This window comes from Etheostoma cragini, chromosome 8 (assembly GCF_013103735.1).
Source record: "Etheostoma cragini isolate CJK2018 chromosome 8, CSU_Ecrag_1.0, whole genome shotgun sequence".
Lineage (NCBI taxonomy): Eukaryota > Metazoa > Chordata > Actinopteri > Perciformes > Percidae > Etheostoma > Etheostoma cragini.
Window position 1 is genome coordinate 23,806,930 of NC_048414.1, and position 24,385 is coordinate 23,831,314.

General features: G+C 38.1%; 1 pseudogene; it reads right to left on the minus strand.

Moving 5' to 3' along the window:
* Nucleotides 1-810: 810 nt before the first annotated feature.
* LOC117948666 overlaps nucleotides 811-24,385 on the minus strand; it is a 60,717-nt pseudogene continuing 37,142 nt past the window's right edge.

Below are 24,385 nucleotides of genomic sequence, written 5' to 3' on the forward strand. Positions count from 1 at the left end.
TAGTGTTCCTGGAATTAAAATACAGTCTATATGCTACTTTCAATAAACAATTTCCAAAAGTTTCGAAGCTATTCATTTTCTTTTCTTTTTAAAGAGTACATACAAAAAGGTAAAACTTTGATTCTTTTTCTTTGGGAACAAACCTCCTTTTTGAGCAAGATTGCAGCTCACAATTTGCAGTTGCTATCTGTACAAAACCACCTCTATACTGTACTTATATGATAATGCAGTAGTGTTATTTTCTTCTCTGGTTATTCATGATACACAGGGTCTGACCTTTATCTTGGCAGATAACACACACGTTTGTCACATGAGGGCGGACATTGTTAGATTGTTTTTTCGGCCCTGGGTTGACTTTCCCAAAAGCACCTGACAGAAGTACTACTTTCATTTCCATCTATAGAACAGCAAAATACAAATTTACTGGTAGAAAGAGGGGAAGAAACCAATTAGCAGGTGATATCAGAGTTGGGATGTTTTTGGAAATACCATCCAGGCCGATTCACTGTGGTTTTTACAGCTCATCAACAACAGATATTCAGGTTGGAGTTAATATTTATATGTGGGGATGCTCCTGCTGAGGAGGATTCTGCAGCATACTGCAACATATCTGATGTTAAATAATGATTACCACACTCTTGTTGTTGTATTTTGTGAACAGCCATTTTCTTCCTTACTAAGTTGAGTTGTGTGGCCAAAAGACACTTTAGTAGAATTTATTTTTTAGACAGTTGTCTCCAATGTCACTATTAATCACCAATAAAGAGGCTAAATGTGTGCATGTGTACTGTGTACAATAACAGACACACTACTGTGTGTATGTTATTCCTTGATGAGTCGATAGATGTGGTGCTGAGCTCCATGCTCACTGTTGGACACCTCAAATACACACGCCATACACAGCAATGTCTCCTGAGTGTCTCTGTTGCTTACAACCTGGACACACACACACACACACACACACACACACAAAAACAGAAAGGAAAGAAAGGATAAAAAAGTTATGTGTTAAAAATGCATCTACAAACACACAAAACAAACAAAGGGTACTTTCTGTATTTTTACATGAACCCCCCTTTTCCTATGCAATTATGTCTAAAGGACTAATGTGAACCGAAATCTTTGAAAATGGTCCAGAATTGAGTTAGAACACTGTAATTGTCAGCCGCGGACCGGACTGCAATGACACTCTATTGGACAAATGCACATTGTCAATGTAAATTCACTAAAAGTGCTTGATATGGCCAGTGACATGTTTAGATTGTTATAATTAGTGTCTAACTACAATTTCTGTTATCCTGCCATGCTTTCCTGTGTAACTGATTCCAGGTCAGTAACTCAGTTTATTCCTTACCTCCGCCCCACCTACAGCTCTCTACTTTTCAGCTTTTTTTAAAAGGAAAATATGCATTGATTTACAATTTCTTAGGATTCAATTGTAGCTGTATCACAACAAGCTACAACTTCAGCGTGTCTGTATCCAAAGGTGACGTTTATGAAAGCTGCATACATGTGTGGCTTGACATTTATTTGGCATTTTAGAAATAGGCAATTGGAAATCAGCTACATCACCAAAAGTCCCCAGGTGGCTTTCTGATATTATGATATTTCTAACATTAGAAAAAATTAAATTCTCCCTCAGAGGATCATCCAGAAAATTGTAAAAAACTTGGGACCCTTTACCGGCTTACTTTAAAGGAGTTACTGCTCTTCCCTTTTCAAAACTGCTGGGGACATAAAGGATTTTGGAGCAAAATGACTACATTATACGTTACCAGGAGTAACAAAAGAAAAGTGTTTTTTGTCCATTTTAAATTGTCTATTTGTTTACTTTGTTTTTACTTATTTGTTTATGTGTATGTATGTATGTGTATTTATGTATGTATATGTGTATGTATGTATGTATGTATATATATATATATATATATATATATATATATATATATATATATATATATATATATATATTTTTTTTTACATGCATAACCACATGTGTAAATTACTGATATTTTTTTAAATTTATTTATCAATTTTTTCTCGGCATAAGGGTTTGTTGTGGTTGGGACGGGGTTAATAGAAGGGTGTTTTGTTAAAATTATCATTGTAATGTTGCACTGTACACTGTACCTTCTTTAAAATAATAAAAATGTTTATTAAAAAAACCCATCCATGTTATCTTCCCATAATTTCCTAATCAGACACTTGTAATATCGTCAGTGGCAAGCACCTTTAGTGGAGGCACACTGACATCTCTATAGATTGCAGCCTGGTTTGCGATTGCCAATTAAGGCGTTCTCACTCAATCATGGACCAAAGATTTTTGTTCACATTAATCCTTTAGACCCAAATGCATGGGAAAATAGGGTATAGGTTAAAAATATATTGAAATTACCCTATAAACTCTTAACATTCCAATGGCCTAACAGACATTTTGTCTCTCAGAGACTGTATAGGGGTTAGTTTTGAAGAATGCTCCCAAATTAGGCTACATTTTGAAAAGAAACTGAGATTTTGCCATTTTAAAAGGGGTCCCTTGACCATCACCCCAAGATATCTAAATAAAAAAGGGTTATATGGGTACACAAAAGTATTCCCTTTACATGCCTGCTATATGCAGTTTGGGGAAAAACACAAATTTCCTCATGTAGTGCCAATGTGTAATTTAAGAATAAATTGTGTATGAGTGCAAAACTGATACTCTTGTGGATTCAATGAGCACAACTGTATTCACGTTTGAGGATATGGTCTCCAAGTTATCCATTTCTTTGTTAAAAACCAGTATTAAATTACCTGACCTCTACGATAATCACAGCCTCATGACACTTTAAGGCCCTGACACACCCATCCAATTATGAGCCGTCGGACAGTCTGGTGAGGTCAGTGACTCAAGTCTGTTTTGGTGTGTTCTGACGACGATACAGAACACACCAAAACAGACTTGAGTCACTGACCAAGCTGTAAGAGCCACCGGCCTTCATTTGGACAATTTGACATGTTGAATTGGAAGGCGGGCCGTGGAACTCAATGACCAATCCAATTGCTGGAGTGCTAACATGGAAATGACGAGCGGGATAAGTGTGACTAGCGCCTCTTAAAATTGAACAACAATCTTTTAAAGCGACCATATCATGCGAACGCATGGTCTACTTCTCGCCTAAAATGTTTTCAGAAACATGTTTCGGTGAGTTATTTTCGTAAAATATGAGATCGTACTCCAAACAAGCCGCCATGACAATCTGGCTGGGAAATTCAGGAAAAGCCAGACCCACTTGACACGTTCGTCCAATCAGCTTCGTTTTTTTTAGGTAACAATACAGATTAGCGCAGCCTGCGTACACACGCAGAACGTACACTCAAGTCGGCATCGCTTCGGTGTTCCGAGGCACTTTTTTGACCAATTTGGGGAGGCCTATGGCATTTAGAAGCTGTCTGGCTTTCCTCAATATATTGACAAAGAATTTCTCAGCAGCTTCCAGAACAAAACTGTCATCCAATTGCTGAAAAATTCAATTCTTACAGAAATGTCCAAATTTCAAAGGTTTTTGATACAAAATCCCAGCATGAATTTTTTTTAAGATGCTCCTTAAGGCCCTGAGGTCTAGGTGTTCTTAATGTAGTATATTAGAGGGATTTATAACTAATATTATACTAATAATATAACTAATATAACAAATTTTTGATCAATTCCTGAGTGGAAGAAAATGGCTAAATTTACCACCAAATCAGTGTAACAAATGGTATCAACTTAAAAATTGTGGCAAAATCCTATGAGACATAAGTGAACATGAGAATGGCCATCATATACTTTTATCATAACATTATGCCAACATCGAGCCCTTACACGCTTTCACAATTTATTTTAATTATTTAATCAATAAATTAATCAATTTCTATTTCTGATTTGCAAGTAAAACAACTTGAAACACTTTACTGAGGTGCAAAACAAATTAATCTTCAGGTTCCCAGTTTTAAGATGATATGCACCACTTATGTCGCATCTGCTGTTGACCTGCTGTCTCCCCCTAAAGATCCCCTGTACCCCACCCATACCTATCTAAAGAAGGGGTGGAATGCTAACAGGTTAATTTTTTAACACCATATCACACACAGAAAGCCACATGGACTGATGTCCTCACCAGCAGAATAGTGAAGTTCTCCAGCACACTATTCATCATGTATTTCTCAGGCAGGTGTTTGAGCTTGTGGATGAAGTTGATCATGTATTCACACATCGGAGAGCGACTGATTCTGTAGATGAAGCGCCCGTTTTCAAACCTTGCATACTCCGTCTGAGAGAGAGAAACATGGGTTACCATTACTGAAAGAAATGTGATAATTGACCACTAAAGGGGAACTCCACCATTGTTCTTTTAGCACACCTCCAGATCAGTTTAATAGTCATGAGCCGATCTTGTTAAAAAATGTTTTTTTTGCCTGTCTTCCAAGCAGGAAGGGTGAGAAAGTCTCAAGTTGCATTTTGAGATTTGTTGGATGCAGTGTTTTGGAGCTTGGCTCACATGAAGGACTATAAGTCAAGATATCCTAAATGACAAATTCTCTTATTGTTAGATTCTAGTGATTAGGTGCATCACATGTCCATGAAAAGATCCTGGATTACCAAGGTGCACCACAAAGATTTAAATCCGTCCTTACCTCCACCTTCTCAACCACCTGCTTGCCAAAGGAGCAGACCTTGGTGGAGCAGGTGATGGTCATGTTCTCCGAGCTCTCATATTGGCTGGTGACACCATAGAAGGCCGCTGGGTCGTCCTGCACATTATAACTCAGATCCGCCTGATAACCAATGAAAAAAACATGACCAACTACACCTTTAACGACAGCATTCATTTCACTGATCAAAATCTAACAATCAAATCTATCCACACTTCTAATCATAAATCTAACTTCTCAGGGGTAGGGGGACAGCCTCTGAATAGGACATCAGATTGGTGAGGTTTGTATGACTCGGTATAATTTTTAGAATTTTAATCCCTTCTTGTGTACTAAATCCATGTTCATGACATGACGTTATGAAACACTGTTGGTACAAGGTGCAGCGATGTACATTTTACAAATCATGCAGCTCATTTCACCGTTGTTAACTCTGTTATGTTAGCCTTACACACACGCACATATTTCACTGTTGTTAACTTAGATAGGTTAGCCTTACAAACACTGCAAATGATTCTGCACCTGTGTAAACGTTAGCTGAATATTAGAAGGACTAGATTAGCTGGGATGGATGAAATTATATGCAATCCCCACAATGAAATTCAAGCCTTGTGTCTGAAACCTGGCACACACAGTTTCTCATCACTTATTATTGAGTGAACGGTCATATTTAAGTTTGTCATTGTCATTCAAAATCGCACACAATACGCATAAACAACTTATAATGTTTCTAATTTGTTTTTTGTTTGTTCACCCAAATTACAATAAATAGTTAATTTACACCTCCTAGTGGTGAAATTATAAATATATAGTCTTGATTTTATTTGTCAAGGTTTTGAGGCATCATCCTATAATATTTTTAACTCCACCCATACAATGATGAAAGACATTGGAATTACTTTCCACTGGAGAACTGTGGATTATCAAAAAAGGGATACTGATTTTGGAAAAAGTCATTTTTTCTCCTCATTTTAATTTTACTAACATAATTTCTGCCTGCTTTGAACACACAACATCTATGTCAATGTCCGTCAATCCTGAAAGAGGATCTCTCCTCTGTTGCTCTGCCTTTACCAAGTAGAGACTTATTATGTTTTTTCCTTATCCGGTGCAAAATTTACAATAAACAATTGTGTGGCTACAAAGCTTGATACTGACTAACTTCTTGTTACTTGTAACTTCCCTGCTTCTGAAAGGGTTAAACTTACTTTTTAGTGGCTGTAAGCACCAACAATAAAATTTTGTTCCCCTTTATTGTATTGACAAGGAGGCAGACATCTTAAAGACTGAGCAAATACAATTTTCTTTTAATTTGTGTGAACTAAAATAGCTGTATTTTTTATCAAAATCTTAAAGACCTTTATTTTTTCTTAATGTCATCTACTATTTGTTCTAGTATTAGTTCTCTAAGGCACTGAGTGTCGTAAGTCACTTGACTTACAATGTATTTATAGAGCACATTTAAAACCAACCTAGGTTGAACAAGGTGCTGTACAAAGTTTTATTAAACAAAGGAATACATAAAAAATATAGACACAATGAACATCATACTAATAACACACTTATACAAATTTCCCAACTAAATATGCCAAAATGTGTTTTAAGACGAGACATAAAGATTTCAGCAGTAGTTGAGGACCTAATAGGATTGTAGAGTTTGTTCCAGAGTCTCAGGGCGACAACGGCAAAGGCATGATCATCCTCTGTTTTCATCCAAGACTGTGGAATAGCTAAAAGGAACTGATTACATAATCTTAGGTCCCTGGAGGAGTGATGCAGGGTAAGGAGATCAGCAATATACAAAGGGACCAATCCATGTAATGCCTTAAAAAAAAGTAACATTACCTTAAAATCGATTTCTGTATTTGACCGGTAATCTGTGAATAAACCATTGAAACCAATATAGGGGAGATATGATCCCTCCTTCTGGTACCAGTCAACAATCTAGCAGCCACATTCTGGACAAGCTGCAGGTGTGATAAGATGACTGGCAAATCCCAGAATACAAGGAATTGCAGTAATCAATAGGAGACAAAATAAGAGCAAGTATCAGTATCCTACTAATAAAGTCCTTGTGACAGAGGAAGGATTTTAGTTTAGCAGCAGTCCTGAGATAAAAAAAAAAACTACATTTGAAAAGAGAACTTATTTGTTTGTAAAATTTTAATGCTGGGTCAAAGATGAAACCTAGATTTCCAGCAAAAGGGCGCACACCCAATTTTTCCCAAAGTTTGTTAACTGTGCTATGGTTTACTCTGAAACCAGACTGAAAATTGTCTGAGACATTATTTTCACTTAAATATGAAAAGATCTGCGAAAGAACAATCTTCTCCAAAATCTTTGAGATAAACAATAATTTTGAAATAGGTCTAAAACTGTTACAATCAGTAGGGTTGAGTGAGGGTTGGTTTTTTATTAGAGGCTGACCCACAGCATGTTTAAAGCTAGATGGTCTGTGCCATTCTTAAGAGAGCCATTTATTACAGACAAGAGGCTGGGACCAATAGTATCAAATACCTCTTTAAATAGACAAGAAGGGGCAAGTATCTGAAGATGAATAGGTAGGTTTCATGTGTGATACACTATCCATCAATGCTGACAGGGCCACAGGCAAAAAACAATTCAGAGAAGCTGGGCATTAGATTGATTTAGAAGGGTCATGATCAGTAGGTGAAATACAGTATCTGATAGTGTCAACCTTGCTAAAAAAAAGCTCAAAAATTGCTCTGTGATTTCAAACGTAGCAGCAGGGAGTGCAACAGCATGATTTAGCGCAGTGTTTATTGAATTAAACAACATTTTGGAGCTTTGTGCACTTTTAGCTATGATATCAGAAAAATGCCTTGCTTTAGATACTTTGACAATGCGTTGATAGGATACCTGGTGATCCCTCAGTATCTCATAGGACACATGCAGTTTATCTTTTTTCCATTTCATCTCTGCTTGTCTACACTTTTGTTAAATTCCCTTTTAAGCCAAGGTTGGGTTTCTTCAGTTTGAAAGAGGCAACAATATCAAGAACATCTGTGATGGTGGTATTACACCAGTAACTAGCTCAACTGTAGACAGAAAGGCGGAGGTTATCTCTGTAGGGCTAGTAAAAGGACAAGCTATGAAAGCATCAGAAAATTGCCTAGCAATGGATGGGTTCAGTGCTCGGATGTAGTGTTCAGGTAAGCAAGGTTTAGGTACTAGATTAGAAAGTGCTGCCTTAAAAATCACAGATGTATGGTCAGATAGACTAGCAAAATCCAGCTCAATATTTAAAACAGGAAAACCTAATGATAAAAACAAGATCCAGTGTATGACCATGTTTGTGTGTGGGACCAGTTACAGACTTAGTAAGACTGAATCAGTCCGCAAGTGAAGTCTTTCAAGTGAAAGAAATATTTTACAATGAGCCTGAGAACAAACACCCACATTCACACCCCATATGCTCAATATCCCACTTGTACATTCATTCACAAACATGAAACAACAGATTATCAGAAACATGCTCAATATTGGTGTATAAGAGAGCTTTTCTCTGCCTTGACACACTCTCTCTCTTTCTTCTCGCTTGTCACATTGAAAGTGAACAATACTTTTTTTAAAATATGAACAATAAAGCCTAACACACTAACCTTTGTCTTGTTTGTCAACGTATGTCAGCTAATTAGCCAAACAGTGTAGTACTAGATTGACTACTGATCTTTTTTTCTTATCATACTTATAATGCTTGGACTAACTAGTTCTACACTGCAGTACTAGAACTGTGTCTTTATTTCCATTCCCTTTTTAAAAAAAGACTAATAAATGCTGGGGTTGTAGACTGCCGTTAAGCAGCAAATCATGAATGTATGAACTTTCTTTTAAAGATTGTTTTACAGGGATCTTGTTTAAAACAACTCAGCAGGAAATATTAACAAGACTAGGTTGAAACCTCGTACATGGCTGGATTTTGTATGGTCAATGTGCTAAATTGTGGCCAAAGTGTTATAGGTTGGGTCTACAATGTGAATTCTTGGATATTAGTACTATTGTTTTTATAATTTACTAAATTAGTATATTGCACAATATGGTTAGGACTTAGTACAGAATACTTTATTTTGGGTATTTCATAGTGTTGACAATTGCCTTTTCAGTGTAAAGTCTTTAAATTCCACATTGCTATGTGCTTATCTGGAGGCAGAGGATGTATAAAGAGGCAGCTCTTGTCACCAACCTATCCCCTCTCACCCCATCCTAAAAATTGGCATTCCGTATCCCGAACATATCCCAACTCTGCAGCTCAACAGACTGTGGAGAGGTCACAGAGGGGTAAGTGGCTGTGGTTTTGCCACCCATTCAGCCATAGACTATAAAAAACTATTGACAAAGCTTCCGGGCCTGAAAAGTGAAGCCAATGTAGAAGTGCCTTAAGCTCTGGGTATCCTTAAGCATGCATGGAGACGTTTCTGCTCGATGCATTGTTTGTTGCAGTATTCTTTAAAACACCAGAGGGCGTACAAACAAAATTATCTGGGAATAAGCAAGAAGTAGTAGAAAAGAACAAACTGGAAGTAAAAGAAAGCAGACTGCCTGGCAACAAAAGTAAACACACCCACGTACCGCAAAACATTAGAATTATCTACTCTAATCATTAACAGGACTGTAGTTCATCTTCAAATTGGAAATTACTGTCTGCCTGTAACACTGTTAAGAATTCTCTCCATTAAGCAGTTTTTAAGCTTTGACAAAACTATCTCCCATGTATTTCCACAGTCTCCAGAAAAATGCTCTTTTCCCAGTGTGGTGTCTCTCTGACCTCATATTTTAGGCTGATTTCACAGCCATTTCTCAGGATTCAAAAATGAGTTGCAGTGAATAAAAAGATTGTAAGTCTTTTACTCGTCTAGCAAGGTGAAATAGGCAAAACAATCTCCAAACATTTGATGAGTGCACGTCTTCTGGAGCAGCATCTGCAACTGCAATAGAAATAGTCGGCTATTAACCCCCACTTGACTTCACAGTGACTCCCCTGATGAAATGGCTGATGGCACAGTGATTTCTCAGACTCATGGAGAAAACTCATGGAGTTGGGTCCATGAGTATGAGCTTGTTAGCTACTGCTAAACAAAAAACGGCTAGGGACAGTTGTCATTAAATTTTGGAAATTGACCATCACCAGTTAGAAATGAGAGGAATGAGTGTTCTGTTGCCGAGAATTTTCCAAAGTCACTCCGAGAAGGAACAGTCGCACGCACACGCAAACACACACACACACACACACACACAAACACACACACACACGTAAATTGTGCAGAATGGAAAAATACAGGAAGAATTGCTGGGGGTACGTGCTAAAATGAAAATCTCACGTAAAAAAGAAGTAAGTAAGTGTTTGTCTGCTCACCCAGAATTTGATCAGGTAGAAAGCGTTTTGCGGGCCCTTGCCAAACAGCTCCTTGAGGCCACCCTTCTTCTCTGGGAACTTGTCATAGATTTGCCTGATGTCCACACATTCCAACAGGGGGTCGCTATAGCTTGGACTGCTCTGGCTGATGTTCACAAACAGGTGCTTGTTATACTGAGGGGAGGGAAAACTTTGAATGAGGCAAGGATGTAGAAAGAGAAAGTGTACAAATGTGACCTGATCTCAACCTGGGTAAAACAACAGCAAAAGAAAGACTGAGAGAAGCCACACAGGGTAGATGGATAAACAGATCAGAGGGAAATTCCTTAATTCATTCAGTATGTTGTTGTTTTTTTGGCCCATTACTGCAAATAAAATTTTCCCTCGAGAGACAATAAAGGGCTGTACTGAACTGGTTTCTTGCTCTTATTGATATAATCAAACAGGGCCAGAAACACAAGCAGTCAAGAGACCACACAGGTTGTAGCAACATCACGGTGTCCCCACATCTCCAAAATGAAAGGTATCACATGAACGTTTTGATCACTACTGGCACTACGGAGCACAGTGACTGTGAAAAAAAATATTATTAATGTATTTGGAAGCGTGTGGCTCTTGGAACATCAGCAGCAGGAACCGAAGCTTCACTCCTGGCTAAGAGAAGCAGTTTCCAGCTGGGTGAAGAGCTCCACTGCGCACCGCCTTACACTGTGACAGTCATGCATGTAAAATATAACCTGTGACAGAAACTGTCTCTGGTGGCAGCAGGCTCTCTGATTCATGATTTGCCATACGGGCTAATGCTAGACTAGGCAAATTGTGTGAAATGGTTTGTTTAATTTAAATAAGAAGTCACATTTCAGCATGATTACAGAAATAAGTTGTTGCAATGTTAGTTTACCTTGAGTTGGTTATCGATGCTTTGAGATTATTTGTATTATATTATTAGCTTAATGAACATTGAAGTCTTTGAAGGTTAAAGTGTACTTTTTGTGTTTTCTTTTTAAAAAGATGAAAATTAACAACTTAAATGCTTCAAGAAATGACATATTTGCTCTTGCTGCAGGGGATAGAAAATATTATAGTGTTGATCCATGTCAGAGAGAGAGAGAGAGAGGCCTATAGCAGAATATTAGAATATTATTGTTAATACCTAAGTCAAAATTACACAGACCGATTACTAAATTAGTAATACTTTAAATAACGTCACAGCGTAGGACAGCACAGTGTTCACGTTAACTAACATTAGCTAACTAAACGTCCCTACACTTTTGTGCCAAGACACAGCGTTGACAGCCGCCTTGGCAGGGAGTTAAGGGAGTTTGAAAGAGCCACTACTGCTGCTAACCATTTTGGAAATAGTAAATAGATGGAGCATTTATGCCAGACAATTTAGATGTTAATGTAACTCTTGTTATGAATTGATACTATAAATAAAAAAATTGAAATGTGCAAGGTTTTTCAATGACTCCTTTCACTGTGAATGAGCTCATGATGTTTGTTGGTCCTTGATACGGCGGTTTTCCACTGCGTAGTATCTACTCGACTCGCCTTGACTCTACTCGCCTTTTTTGGTTTTCCATTACGAAAAAAAGTCCCTCGGATCTGCTACCAGGTACTTTTTTTAGTACTTCCTCAGTCAAGGTCCCAAGCAAGCTGAGGCGATACCAAAAGGTGACGTGGAAACCCGCAGACCACTGGTTGGTTGGATCAACCTTCTGCACATACACCATCAAAAACCCTGGTTCACAGCAAGAGTCAGGCAGCTCCGTCAGTCAAAAGAGGAGGCCTTCAGAAGTGGGGACAGAGTCTTCTATAACCAGGCCAGGAACACTTTCAAAAGAGATCCAAGCAGCTAAGAGGAGCTATGCTTTAAAGTTGGAAAACAGTTTTTCAAACAACGATCTTCGGTCAGTGTGGAGACGCCTGCAGTGTAAGCACAGTGTGAGCAACGATGCTCCAAAGAAAAACTCCTCGTATGTGTCCTCATACGTGGCAATAAAGCTGATTCTGATTCTGATGTATGCAAGATTTTGGGGAACAACCTCCTTCCCTCAGTTAGACCACTGAAGATGGGTCAAGGCTGGGTGTTCCAACATGACAATGACCCAAAGCACACAGCCAAGCTAACCAAAGACTCTGTAAGAAGCACATCTAGGTTCTGGCCCAATAGAGAATCTTTGGAGGGAGCTCGAACTCCGTGTTTCTCAACAACAGCCCAGAACCCTGACTGATCTAGAAAAAAAAAAATCATACATTGAGATTTCTGGATTTTTTTTTTTTAGATGATGTCTCTCACAGTGGACACGCACCAACAATGACAATTTCATACCCCTCCATAATTTCTAAGTGGGAGAACTTGCATAGCAGGGTGTTCAAATTATTTTCCTCACTGTATATCAATCTGGTTTCAGACCTGGCCACAATACTATTACAGCTACTACATTACTTGTTAACAATGTTGTCAAAGCACTGGATGAAAAATCATGTTCTGTGGCTCTGTTTATTGACCTATTGAAAGCTTTTGATAAAGTTGCTCATGCTATTTTGTTGAGGAAATTGTTATCATTGGGTCTGGCTAGGCCTAGGGACACTTGCTTGTGGTTTAAAAATCATCTGAGTGATAGAACCCAGGCAATTTGACAGATTGTGAGAAGCGAAGTTTCCTAGCAGTTAAAAAGGGAGTCCCTTAAGGTTCGATTTTGGGTCCGTTGTTGTTCACTCAGTATTAATGACATTTGTAACACTGACAAAATGTAAATTTAATTTTCATGCTGATGACACAGTTCTTTATCCTATAGCATCTTCCTATGAACAAACATTTGCTTATCTCGAGGCAGATTTTTTTTACTGTTATAAAAATCCCTTACAGAGCTGAAACTGGTGCTAAATGCAAGTTAAAATAAATATATAGTGTCTTCTCTTCATTTTTGAAATCAGCACATAGGTGATTTTCAGATAAGTACCAGTAGTTCTGTTATTGAACGTAATATTTTTATTTAAAAAAAAAAATCTGTTTATTGATCCCCAATGGGGAAATTACAATTTTCACTCTGTGTCCACACTTTGTTAGTTATCACACACAGTCCTGAACTCCACACACACACACATGCTCAGGAAATATACATGCACTAATGGAGAGATGTCAGAGTGAGTGGGCTGCCAGCTGAACCAGCGCCCTGAGCGGTTAGGGGGGGCACGGTGCCTTGCTCAACAGCACCTGGCAGTGCCCAGGAGGTGAAGTGGCATCTCTCCAGCCACCAATCCACACTCCATACTTTTTGGTCCATACGGGGACTTGAACCAGTGACTCTTACAAATGCCTCGGTATCTGGTTAAATGAAAATTTTACAAAACACATATTGCTGACGCAGTAAGGAAGCTAAGAATTAAATTTAGTTTATTTTTCCAGCATAGAATTGACATTGTTAAAAGTACTTTTATGTCAGTGCTGGACTACGGTGATTTACTATATATGCATGCACCAGCCTCTGCGTTAAAACCTTTAGATACAGTCTATCATGCAACATTGTGTTTTATTACGGGTTCCAATTTTTGCACACACCACTGTGTTCTGTACACCACACTAGTGGGCGGGGACTTGTTTGTCTCTAGGAGGATAAGGCATTGGTTGATGTTTGTCTATAGGACTATAATGCATAATCTTCCTGACTAGTGGACAATTAAGTAGGAAAATCGTCCGTTACCAAACCTGTTCCAAAGATTTGTTGGTACTGGAGGTTCCTTGGGCTCATTCAGAGTTGGGAAAAACTATGTTTACAACAATGCCTCTTTTACTTGGAAAAGGAACTGAAGCTAGATGTCTTGGTTTCCAGTTGGTAATTTAAAGCCATGCTTAACAAACAAATTGTTGCTGTAATTGTGTTGTGCTTCTGTATTTTTTTAAATGATGATAATGAATTATTTTCCCTGTATAAGTAAAGATTAAAAAAAAAAATAGAGAAACAATTGGCTATTAATTTGTATTGGTTAAATGAAAATAGGCTGTACCAAACATATGCTACACAAACAGAAAGACAGATCAACAGCCCCTTCCACAGTCTTCTTCAAGTGGTAATATGATATCCCCGCAAGATTCTGAAGTTAACATTAACACATTGTAAACTACTTTAAGGGTGTTTAAGATGTCTTGGTCCATAAATGCTCCCAAACTGACAATTTAAGGTGCTTTTTGTTGGCAGTAATGGCAGTTCCCTCGGATTTTTTACAGCTCTTCTTCTCAGTGCTTCAGTTGAGTGGCTCTTTTGACAACAGAGTTTATTTTAAAATCAACATTGAACAGTTTGAGGTTTTTACTGTTGAAACAGTTGCAACAAGATGAATGCCAGCTGTCTGTGAGCCCCAGGAAAAAAAATTACAGTGAGTCCACATTGTGGCAGGATGACAGATAGACTGAGCAGAGAGAGAGCTAGAGCTTCACAACGGTTATTCATACTAGGTTACACAAAGAGCTTTAATGCTGTTCTCTGCTGTGGGGTTATCTGTCATCTCTGTGTAAGACACAATAGGGAGTGCGTATTGTGGACTGGTGCTCTGTGCGTGTGTGTGTGTGTGTTACTCACTGCCTCCTGGTCTCTCTGTGTCTCTAGGAAAGATGCAAACTCTACCAGTCGTAGTTTGGTGGTGCCAATGGAGCGACCCTGCCACGCTGGCTCTCTGTGTGTTTGGGCTGCATTGGGAGGCTCATAGCCTAAACAACACACACACACACACAGACACACAGACACACACACACACACACACACACACACACACACACACACACACACACACACACACACACACACACACACACACACACTCTGTTTAACAGAGTTAGCAGTAATGCTAGCCTAATTCATTGCCACAAATGTGTGAATTGTGTTGGCGTCTAATAGACAAAGCCTGACTTAGGTCAGGGTGCAGCATAAAAAGACAGTTAACAAAACTAGATTTAAGGGGAATAATTAGGGATGCACAGACGTATTGGCAGAACATTGACTGATATTCGTCTCATTGACTGCCATTGGCCTATTGGCAAATGAGATGGCATTCACCAATGGCCAGTGGCCAACGTTTATGTGTTGTTGTTGTTGTTTTTTCATTTGGACTCAGACAACAGTCTACTAGCACACGCTGCTACTACAGCTGCTGACTTTAAAGAAGAAGCCATTGATAGGATACGATGCTGGCATGACGTATGATGTAAAAGGGTCAAAGGGTGCCCTGCACATGTGGGGTTTGACGAAAGAAAGTGTTGGCCATGTGGAGTAATACACCACGTTCGAGAAAGATCAGCAATATAAACCAGCACCAGCAAGACTTAGTCCTTGATAACCAGAGCATTTAAGAAAGGGACAAAATACCCCACGGACAGTACCAAAGCTAAAGGGATTACAAACAAGGTGAGGCATTTACATGACCAGCCGTTTTAAAGACTACACACAGCCCAGTGGTCAGGATTTAGATGACAGTGGATTGACAACATTTTTAAAAGCATTATAGCACTCCAAAGATAATATATTATTTTTGTAAAGGCTTTTAGATTAACATTTAATTTATGTTTACCACATTTCTTTCTTTGGTTATGTAGCCTAAGTACTGAAAGATTATTGTTAGAGTAGATAACATTAAGTGCATAGCATGCTAAAAGGGCTTTTGAAGCAGCTATTTTTCATGTGAAAGAATGATAGATTAAAGTTGGTTATTACAATTGATTGAATTTGTGCACAAAGGTGATGTAATGAAGGGATGAAGTTCAGTTATTTTTTTTTTAATAAAGATTTATTTCTTTCCCTGTCCCAAAAGGGAAAAACAACTACAGCACCTTGGTATCAGCTACTGACCAAATTGTTATTTTAAACGTTAAAAAAAAAGAAGCTAATTTCTGAGCAAAAAACGGTAATTTTAAATTCAGCTTAAATTAAAAAAACAATTACATTTTAAATTTAATGGGTTTAGAGTAGATACTGTAAGAAGTAAGGCAAAGCAATTCATTAGTGATGTAACAAAAAAAGTCAGGAGATAAACGGAGATAATAGTACCAAAGTCTCTCTCACCTGAGATTGTGGGTGTCCCTGCTGTCTGCACAGAGTAGGCTTGCTGAGAGAATGGCTTAATACTGTGAGAAACAGAGACACAGACAGAAATTTACTACCATTATCATCACCAACACATGGTCATGTAACAGTAGCTGGCAAAGAAACAGAAAGGGTTTGATTTTGTAACACAATGATCCCTAGAAGCTACATGAACAGATACTAATAAGATAAGTATCTACTAATATTATGGTTGCAATTCTTAATCACCTTATCTGTTGAGTAATTAAGATATTATGTAGTTATATGTCAGCTTAACAGTAAAAATGGGAAAATTCTATAATAAAAGAATAACATTTTTATTGAAGTAACCAAACTGAATTATTTTTTATGTTGTTTCCAAGGTCAAACCAGTTAATTTGCTTCTCCATTGTCTCTAAAAAAGAAGCTTGTGCACACGCAGGTAAAAAGTGTAGCGTTGTTTTGTTCTGGTTCTGCAATATTCAAATATCACTAAAGCTACCGAAACAGTATTTACATTAAAAAGTACCGTTATGACATTACACGATTTTCTAACCTCAATGGAATAACTAAAGAAATATTAATATTCTATACCATAGGGTTTTTTTAACCTTTGAGAATGCTGTTGCTGGTCAGTTTGAAGTGTTGAAGCAGCAGGGTATCAATGTGAATTTAGTAGCTATTTGTTTATTTCCACAAAACTCAGGTAATATATAGTGTATCTTTAATTATGAGCACACGTGTCTTCCTTGTTTTTCTTGCATGCAATGTCAAATGGATCGTTTCTTAAGATAACGTTGCTATTATAGTGATGGTATCTTCCATTATGTATTAGAATTGAGCTAACAGACTAAGCCACATTACCACGTTATTTACCACATTTCAGCATTTTGCTGCCAAACCAAACACCAATGTACAGGGCAGGCAGAATAGTCATGACAAAACACCCACATTATTATATTTAACCGGAGCAAAGGAGAGAAGTGACAAGCAAAGAGAAGACGTGACCATAAGTGAGAGGAGGCAGGACTGTGTGGGCACTGCAATCAATCAATCCATTTATTTATATAGCACTTTACAATAACCAGCAGGTACCCAAAGTGCTTCACATAAGAAACCAAGAGTAAAACAACATATCATACAATAAAAAAAAAGAAACATAGAAAACAGTGAAATCAGAAAAGGTAGCATAGAAACAGGTAAGAGAAATTATCACACCCCTACTAGCTATTAAAAGCCATTCTAAACAAATAGGTTGGACAAATGGCGTTTAGACCTAAAAAGAGCTACATTTGTAATTGCCAGATATCAGGGGGTAACTTGTTCCAAGGTCTCGGGGCAGCAACCTGATCACCCCACCGTTTAAACCTTGACCTTGGTACTACTTAAGCCAGTTGATTGGAAGACCGCAAGGACTGGTTGTGCTCCTGCAGGGTTAACATCTTGAACAAATACTCCAGGGCCAGGCCATTTAAGGCCTTAAAAAGAAACAATAAAATCTTAAAATTGATTCTAAAACGCACAGGGCACCAATGTAGGTTGTAGAGAACGGGAGTGATGTGTGCACGTCTATATGTTTTTGTCAAAAAAACAAACCGCACCATTTTGCACAAGTTGAAGACGTGAGATGGAGGTTTAATTCAAACCAACATAAAGAACATTACAGTAACCTTGAACAAATAAAAGCATGAATTGCCATTTATAGATCATGCCTGTTAAAGGCTTAACTTCAGCCAGGAGGCGAAGATGGAAAAAGCTCTTTCTAACAACATTGCTGATCTGCTGGTCAAATTTCATGTTGCAATCAAAAGTAACCCCCAATTTTCTGACAGCTGGCTTAAGGTATGAAACCAGAGCTCCCAACTCAAAGCTGGAATTTTTGGCCTGCCTAAAGTACTGAATATAATGCACTCACTAAGTTTTGAGAAAGCCACAACTTAACATCATTAATACAACTAAGCAGGAAGTCTAGTGCAACACTGTCCTTTGGTTTTACATGCAAATAAATTTAAAAATCATCTGTATAACAATGAAAAGACAGGTTGCGCTTTCCTATAATAGCCCCAAAAGGCAACATATATAAGGAAAACAGGATGGGGCCAAGAATTAAACCCTGGGGTACCCCACAAGAGAGAGGAGCAGTTGAGGAGAAGTCACAAATTTTGCCAAAGAGGAGCTAAACCATTGAAATGCCAAGCCTCTGATGCCTACGCAATGATCAAGGCGAGAGAGGAGGACTGCATGGTCCACTGTATAAAACGCCATTGTGAGATCCAAAAGCACAAAAGCAACAGGTTTCCCGTCATCTACAAACAAGGGAATATCATTCTGCAGTGCAGACTCAGTGCTCAATCAATTTTATTTGTCACTAACAATTTTATAGCACTGCAAACCCTTGGTGTTCTCTCAGTGAGCTTCATGAGGTAGTAACCTGAAATGGTTTTCACTTCACCGGTGTGCCTTGTCAGGGTTAATTAGTAGATTTTCGTGCCTTATTAATCGAGATGGGACCATCAGTTGTGTTGTGCAGAAATCAGGTTGATACACAGCTGACGCCCCTATTGGAGAACAGTTGGAATTCATATTATGGCAAGAACCTATCAGCTAAGTAAAGAGAAACAAGTGGCCATCATTACTTTGAGAAATGAAGGTCAGTTGTTCCGAAAAAAGGGCCCCTAGTGCAGTCGCAAAAACCATCAAGCGCTACAACGAAACTGGCTCACATGAGGACGGCCCTAGGAAAGGAAGACCAAAAGTCACCTCTGTTGCTGAGGATAAGTTCATCTGAGTCACCAGCCTCAGAAATTGCAAGTTAACAGCAGCTCAGATTAGAGACCAGATGGATATCACACAGTTCTAGCAGCAGACACATCTCTAGAACAACTTTTAAGAGGAGACTGTGCGAATCAGGCCTTCATGGTCAAATAGCAGCTAGGAAACCACTGCTAATTAGAGGCAACATAGGCACAGGCACATGATATAAAAAAAAGGTGAGATAAAGAAAACACGTTGAATGAGAAGGTGTTCCCAAACATTTGGCCTGTACTGTACATGGCGAAAGTATAGAGCCGCGGAAGGGTCACGGCAAGATTACTACTACTTCTTACTACTTCTGCGTTCCCTAGCAATATGTGTTTCTTTCCCTTGCAATTAGTTTTGCATTCCCTTGCAATATGTTTTGCGTTACCTCGCAATACCTTTTTTTCTTCCATTCCTTCCGAGCCATGTGTCTATTTACACTCAGCTGCCCAGTGCACTGAATCACCTCATTGAATTTTACTTTGAGCTGGAATTTATGCTGATATATTGCTCAATGGGCACATTCAATCTCATATAGGCTACAATCTAAGCCTATTTCTTAAATATATAAAAATATGTGTGACGTCGGACGTTCACATGATGTGACGATGAACAAACACTGAAGCTGCAGAGAATCTGCAGCTCCCTTTGCTTTATGAATATTTATAGAGGATCCACTTATTTCTTGGTCCATTTTCATCCACTTATCCGGTATCGGGTCATGGGGGCAGCAGTTTTCCCCAAGGCCTCCTCCAAGCTGGACGTGCCTGGAACATCTCCCCAGGGAGGCGCTCAGGAGGCATCCTTATCCTGAGGAAACCCATTTTGGCCGCTTGTACCCTGGCTCTCGTTCTTTGAGTCATGACTCGAGAGCTCGAGAGCTTTGCCTTCTGGCTCAGCTGTCTTTTTGTCACAACAGTGCGATAAATTGAATGTAATACCGCACCCACTACGCTGATTCTCCAACCAATCTCCCGCTCCATTGTCAAGCACTTTTTCTTTTCATTCATTTAAGAAATAGGTATGGATTTTAGAACATATACGAACGTGCGCATTGAGCAGTATTTTATGTTTAATAAGGACGCTGGACAAGCTGTTTAAGCGTCCAGCTTACTTTACTTTCCGAAAAGCGGAACCGCCCATTTCAGACCAAAACAACTGTATTCCACGCATGCGCAGAGGCGTTACAAACTAACACAGGTTAAGGCATTACCACACAAACACAGGTCAATTTGTCCTGAATGGACATAACACAGTATATCAGCATTCTCAGCTTAAAATAAAAATGAACAAGCTGATTACTGTGGCATTGCGCTGGGCAGCTGAGTAGACCCATATTTCTCGGGAATGGAAAAAGAAAAGTATTGAGAGGTAACTCAAAAAACGCAAAAAATATTATCGCGACACTTCCGGGGCTCGGTACTTAAGAGATATCTGTAAATCAGTTGATACATTTTCTAAGCATCACAACAAGTTGACTCGTTTGACTATCAGAATTTGATGTATTCAGTACAATAACATTTGGAAAGTCTGGAGAGGAGAGCTGCGCAATTAAATAACTTAATCTCCCATCAAGTACTAGAGAACTAAACCGGAAGGAGCCAGCTGGGCCAGTTGAGATCTCTGGTGCACCTGCTTAATGGGCTGCACAGTACAAAAGGGTTTTGGCTCTATCATGCCCCTGAGAAACGAAGGGGCCCCGCCTCACACATTGTATTCAGTTATTATACAGTACATACATGGTGTTAACTCGCTGTCAAAGAGAAGAGAGAGCAGAAAGTACAACTGGTACCCATGCATCAATACTGTAGACAATGAGTATTGAAACTGTTTTAAAAAAATCACTAATAATATTGTTAAAAAAAATTATTAAAAAGGGAAATTTCTCAAACTAAGAAATTCAGACGGTTATTCTAAACTGTTTAAACTCTGCATATGTTATTATTCCAGTTGACAAAATCGTCAGTATTTGGCAGGATGAGGAAAGACAGATTCCAACTTCAATTATGTGAATCTGCAAAAAAATCAATCATCAAATCAATGATGGATGATCATGTCTGGTGATGTAGGATAATTATGGTATTTATACCTACTACAAATAAGACAATCTATATCTATAAGTTTAAAAAACAAATTAAGTGTGCACAAGGTGAGTATGACTTACTCTTCTGTGTTGGAGGTAGATTGTCCTCCAGGAATTATTCCCTGCCACAGCTGAAAAGAAACACACACCCATTATAACACTGGACTGAGAGAGCAAACCATGAGTGTGTGTTTGTCTTTGTGTGTGTGTGTGTGTGTGTGTGTGTGTGTGTGTGTGTTGTTGTGTGTGTACCAGAAATTCAAATCTGAACATATGTGGCCGCACAGAAAAGGATTGCACAGAAAAGGACTGTACAGAAAATGGCTTTATTATTATTTGTGTCCTTGTGTTTCCTATCTCTATAAGAGAGAAAAAAAATCCAGTGTTACCTGTGTATTACTGGGGAAGCTTGCCCGTACTATTCCAGGCAGGAGTTTGCTGTGTATGGCGGTGGCTGAGACAATCTGAGCCGAGGACATGGAGGAAATGCTTTGCATTGCCTTTTCCTTGGCATTATGGTCCTGCACAGCAACAAAAACACACATTGTCACATTATTACAACACCACACCAGATCTAGCTAGACCGGAAACAAAACACCAAGCACGCCACAGACTTGGGTTTACAAGCCGGCAAAAGAGTATGAACTTTACGTTTTGAGTGGATGGCGAGCGTGAAACGCCGAAACGGATGCCAATAAGATTCTGAATGGAAATATTAGTGTTTAAAAGTTCCCAAATGGTTCCATTGACAAGACCAAAGTGATCTGTGTGTTTTTTGTCGTTGTGAACTGAGCTATCATCGCAGAACGTCCAGTCTGAAATACCACTTGATGGCCAAGCACACAGCTGATGCCAATTCTCCGCCCCCTCGTCAAAGTATTTTCTTCACCCTTTTATTGATGGACAGTGTTACATTGTATGAGAGATTATTTTCTCTAAGTGTTAATGACTGCTACAAGTGAGAATGTTACGTGTGAAACTGAAAACTACATTAGGCTATATGCCAATTTTATGCCAATGTTATTTTCACTAAAAAAACATTTGCACAAAGCAAGCCGATCCACTTTTTCAATTTGATAAAAGCATTAAAGTAAGTAAAAAAATAATGGGACAAAAAGAAATCAAGGGACATTTAGAATAGATAAAAACTGTGATATTAATGATGACATTAATGCAATTAATTGCAATAAAATATTTAATTTTTATAATTGTTTGACAGCACTAATATACATATATGCACACTTTTTTCTGTTGTTGATGTGTCTGTTACTTTCCAAAACTAATTTAAAAACAAACAAAGCCTACCATACACTAGAACATCTCTAAAAATACTTTAAAAAATTTAACCAGTCCCTCCAGGTTTACGCAATGTTGCAATCCCTAACAATTCACACAAATTCAACCAATCTCAGTGAATTCAACCACACAATTTTGTCCAATCACGGCAACTTTACCGCAAATTTGACCATTCACCAGAGCTACCCGTGACTTCCATCAGTCACAGCAATACCCTGTTCCAGACTTTTGCGTCAGTATCTAACACTAAGAGCAACTGACCAAGTGCTAGTATTTGACAAGTTGAGTGAGCAATGGTTAACGTACGTCTCCAAATTTATTTCCTTGCTTCTGGTATGAAGATGAGACATTTGTGACTCGAACATCTCACATTTATCAACAAAACGTACAGCGAAAGACCCAATAAAACATTTTAGATCGTCCTGCCAACCCACATTCACAGAAGATGCAAGAGAAACAGGGGTTGAGACCCTAATAAGACAATGACAAGGACAGCCACGCTCATTAAAGTTAAAGGCCAATAAGTACTTATTGAATGTGTATCCAAGACCAAAATGGAATATTAACTTTTTTGCAGTGTGAAGTTCAACCAGTCACTGACAGATATTTGTTTTAACCAATAATAAATAATTAATGTGTCTTAAATCCCTGTTTTATTGATTGCTAAAAAAATTAAATGGGACTGTAATTTACAAAATGAACATATTGCTCTATCTAGGAAGACTTGAAAGTAGCGATTGGTAAACTCATTGTGAAAATGTTTATTGAGGTAATGTATCAAGTAAGAAGTAGGGTAATTTTTTCATACTTCTTTGTGCCACCAGTGGAGTCCCCATCTGCCGGAAATGAGATAGAATGCAGATTTAAGGCACTACCACATTGCTTTCACTTTTCAGGCGGAAATCTTTGTCCAATATTTCAATATGGTTTTCACCAAAGTTAGTTTCTTCTGCAGTTGCTTACTCCCAGTGGAGTCAACGAGTGGAAGTACGGACTCTCCCATTTGCCACCCACTTTGTGGTTGGAGGGTGAATTATCTTATATTATAAATCCTGTCAACAGAATGCTGCCACCTAATGCCCACAGTTAACAAATGCAGCCCACATCTAATCCCCCATTTACAGTTGTCACGGTAACGCTTTTAAGTGGCAACAAGGTTGTCAAATGGATCCAGTAAAATCTGTAAAGGCACTGCAATAGCTGGAAAATCACTTATTGACAACTTCAGTCTCAGTAATGAGAGAAATCTCTCCTCTTTGGGGATAGTAATAATACAAGAAGTACTGAAATGGGAATCATGCTGGATTTTTATTTTACACCAATAACAGTAATTTCATCCTTGATGTTCTTTCAAACAATCCACCTTACATCACGCTCAAATGAATATATAAAGCATTTTTTATGCTATATAGTGCTAAGAAAACATTAATAACTAGTTCTTTATTTGACTATTTAATAATGGCAGACTTCTTTAAACCAAAAGTGCCACACATTTTCTGGATTTTTCCTCTCAAATGTAAAGACTTTGTGCTTTTCTCTGTTTTATATCATTGGAAATGTCTTGGGCTTTTGGATCGCTGGTTGGACAAAACAAGCAATGTTAAAATTCAAGCTTGGGCTGTGAGAAATTGAAACTGATTATGAAAATAATCCACAGGTTTATTGATAATAGGAATATTAATTAGCTGCAGGCATAATGATATATATTTAATAAAAAGCTGTGATAACCATTGTCTTAAGAGGAGTTAACACTAAGTGCCTAGAAGCATTTCACTCAGGTGTTTCCTTTTCACATAGAAGCCCAAATGTAAATGTCCTTAACTTAGGTTGTGATTCCTATTTTTATTTGGTTTCAAATGTGCCAGTTATACAATAATATCTTTGAAAACAGTAAGAAGCTAGTTCTTAAATAGGTTATATATGTATAATGCAACATTTTCATTCAATTCACTTTGCTACATTGCACTAATTTTAGACATTTCCTATTTTTGAAACAGAATTTTTTTTGCAATATAATTTTAAAGTAAACAATATACATATTCATGTTATATATATATATATATATATATATATATATATATATATATATATATATATATATAT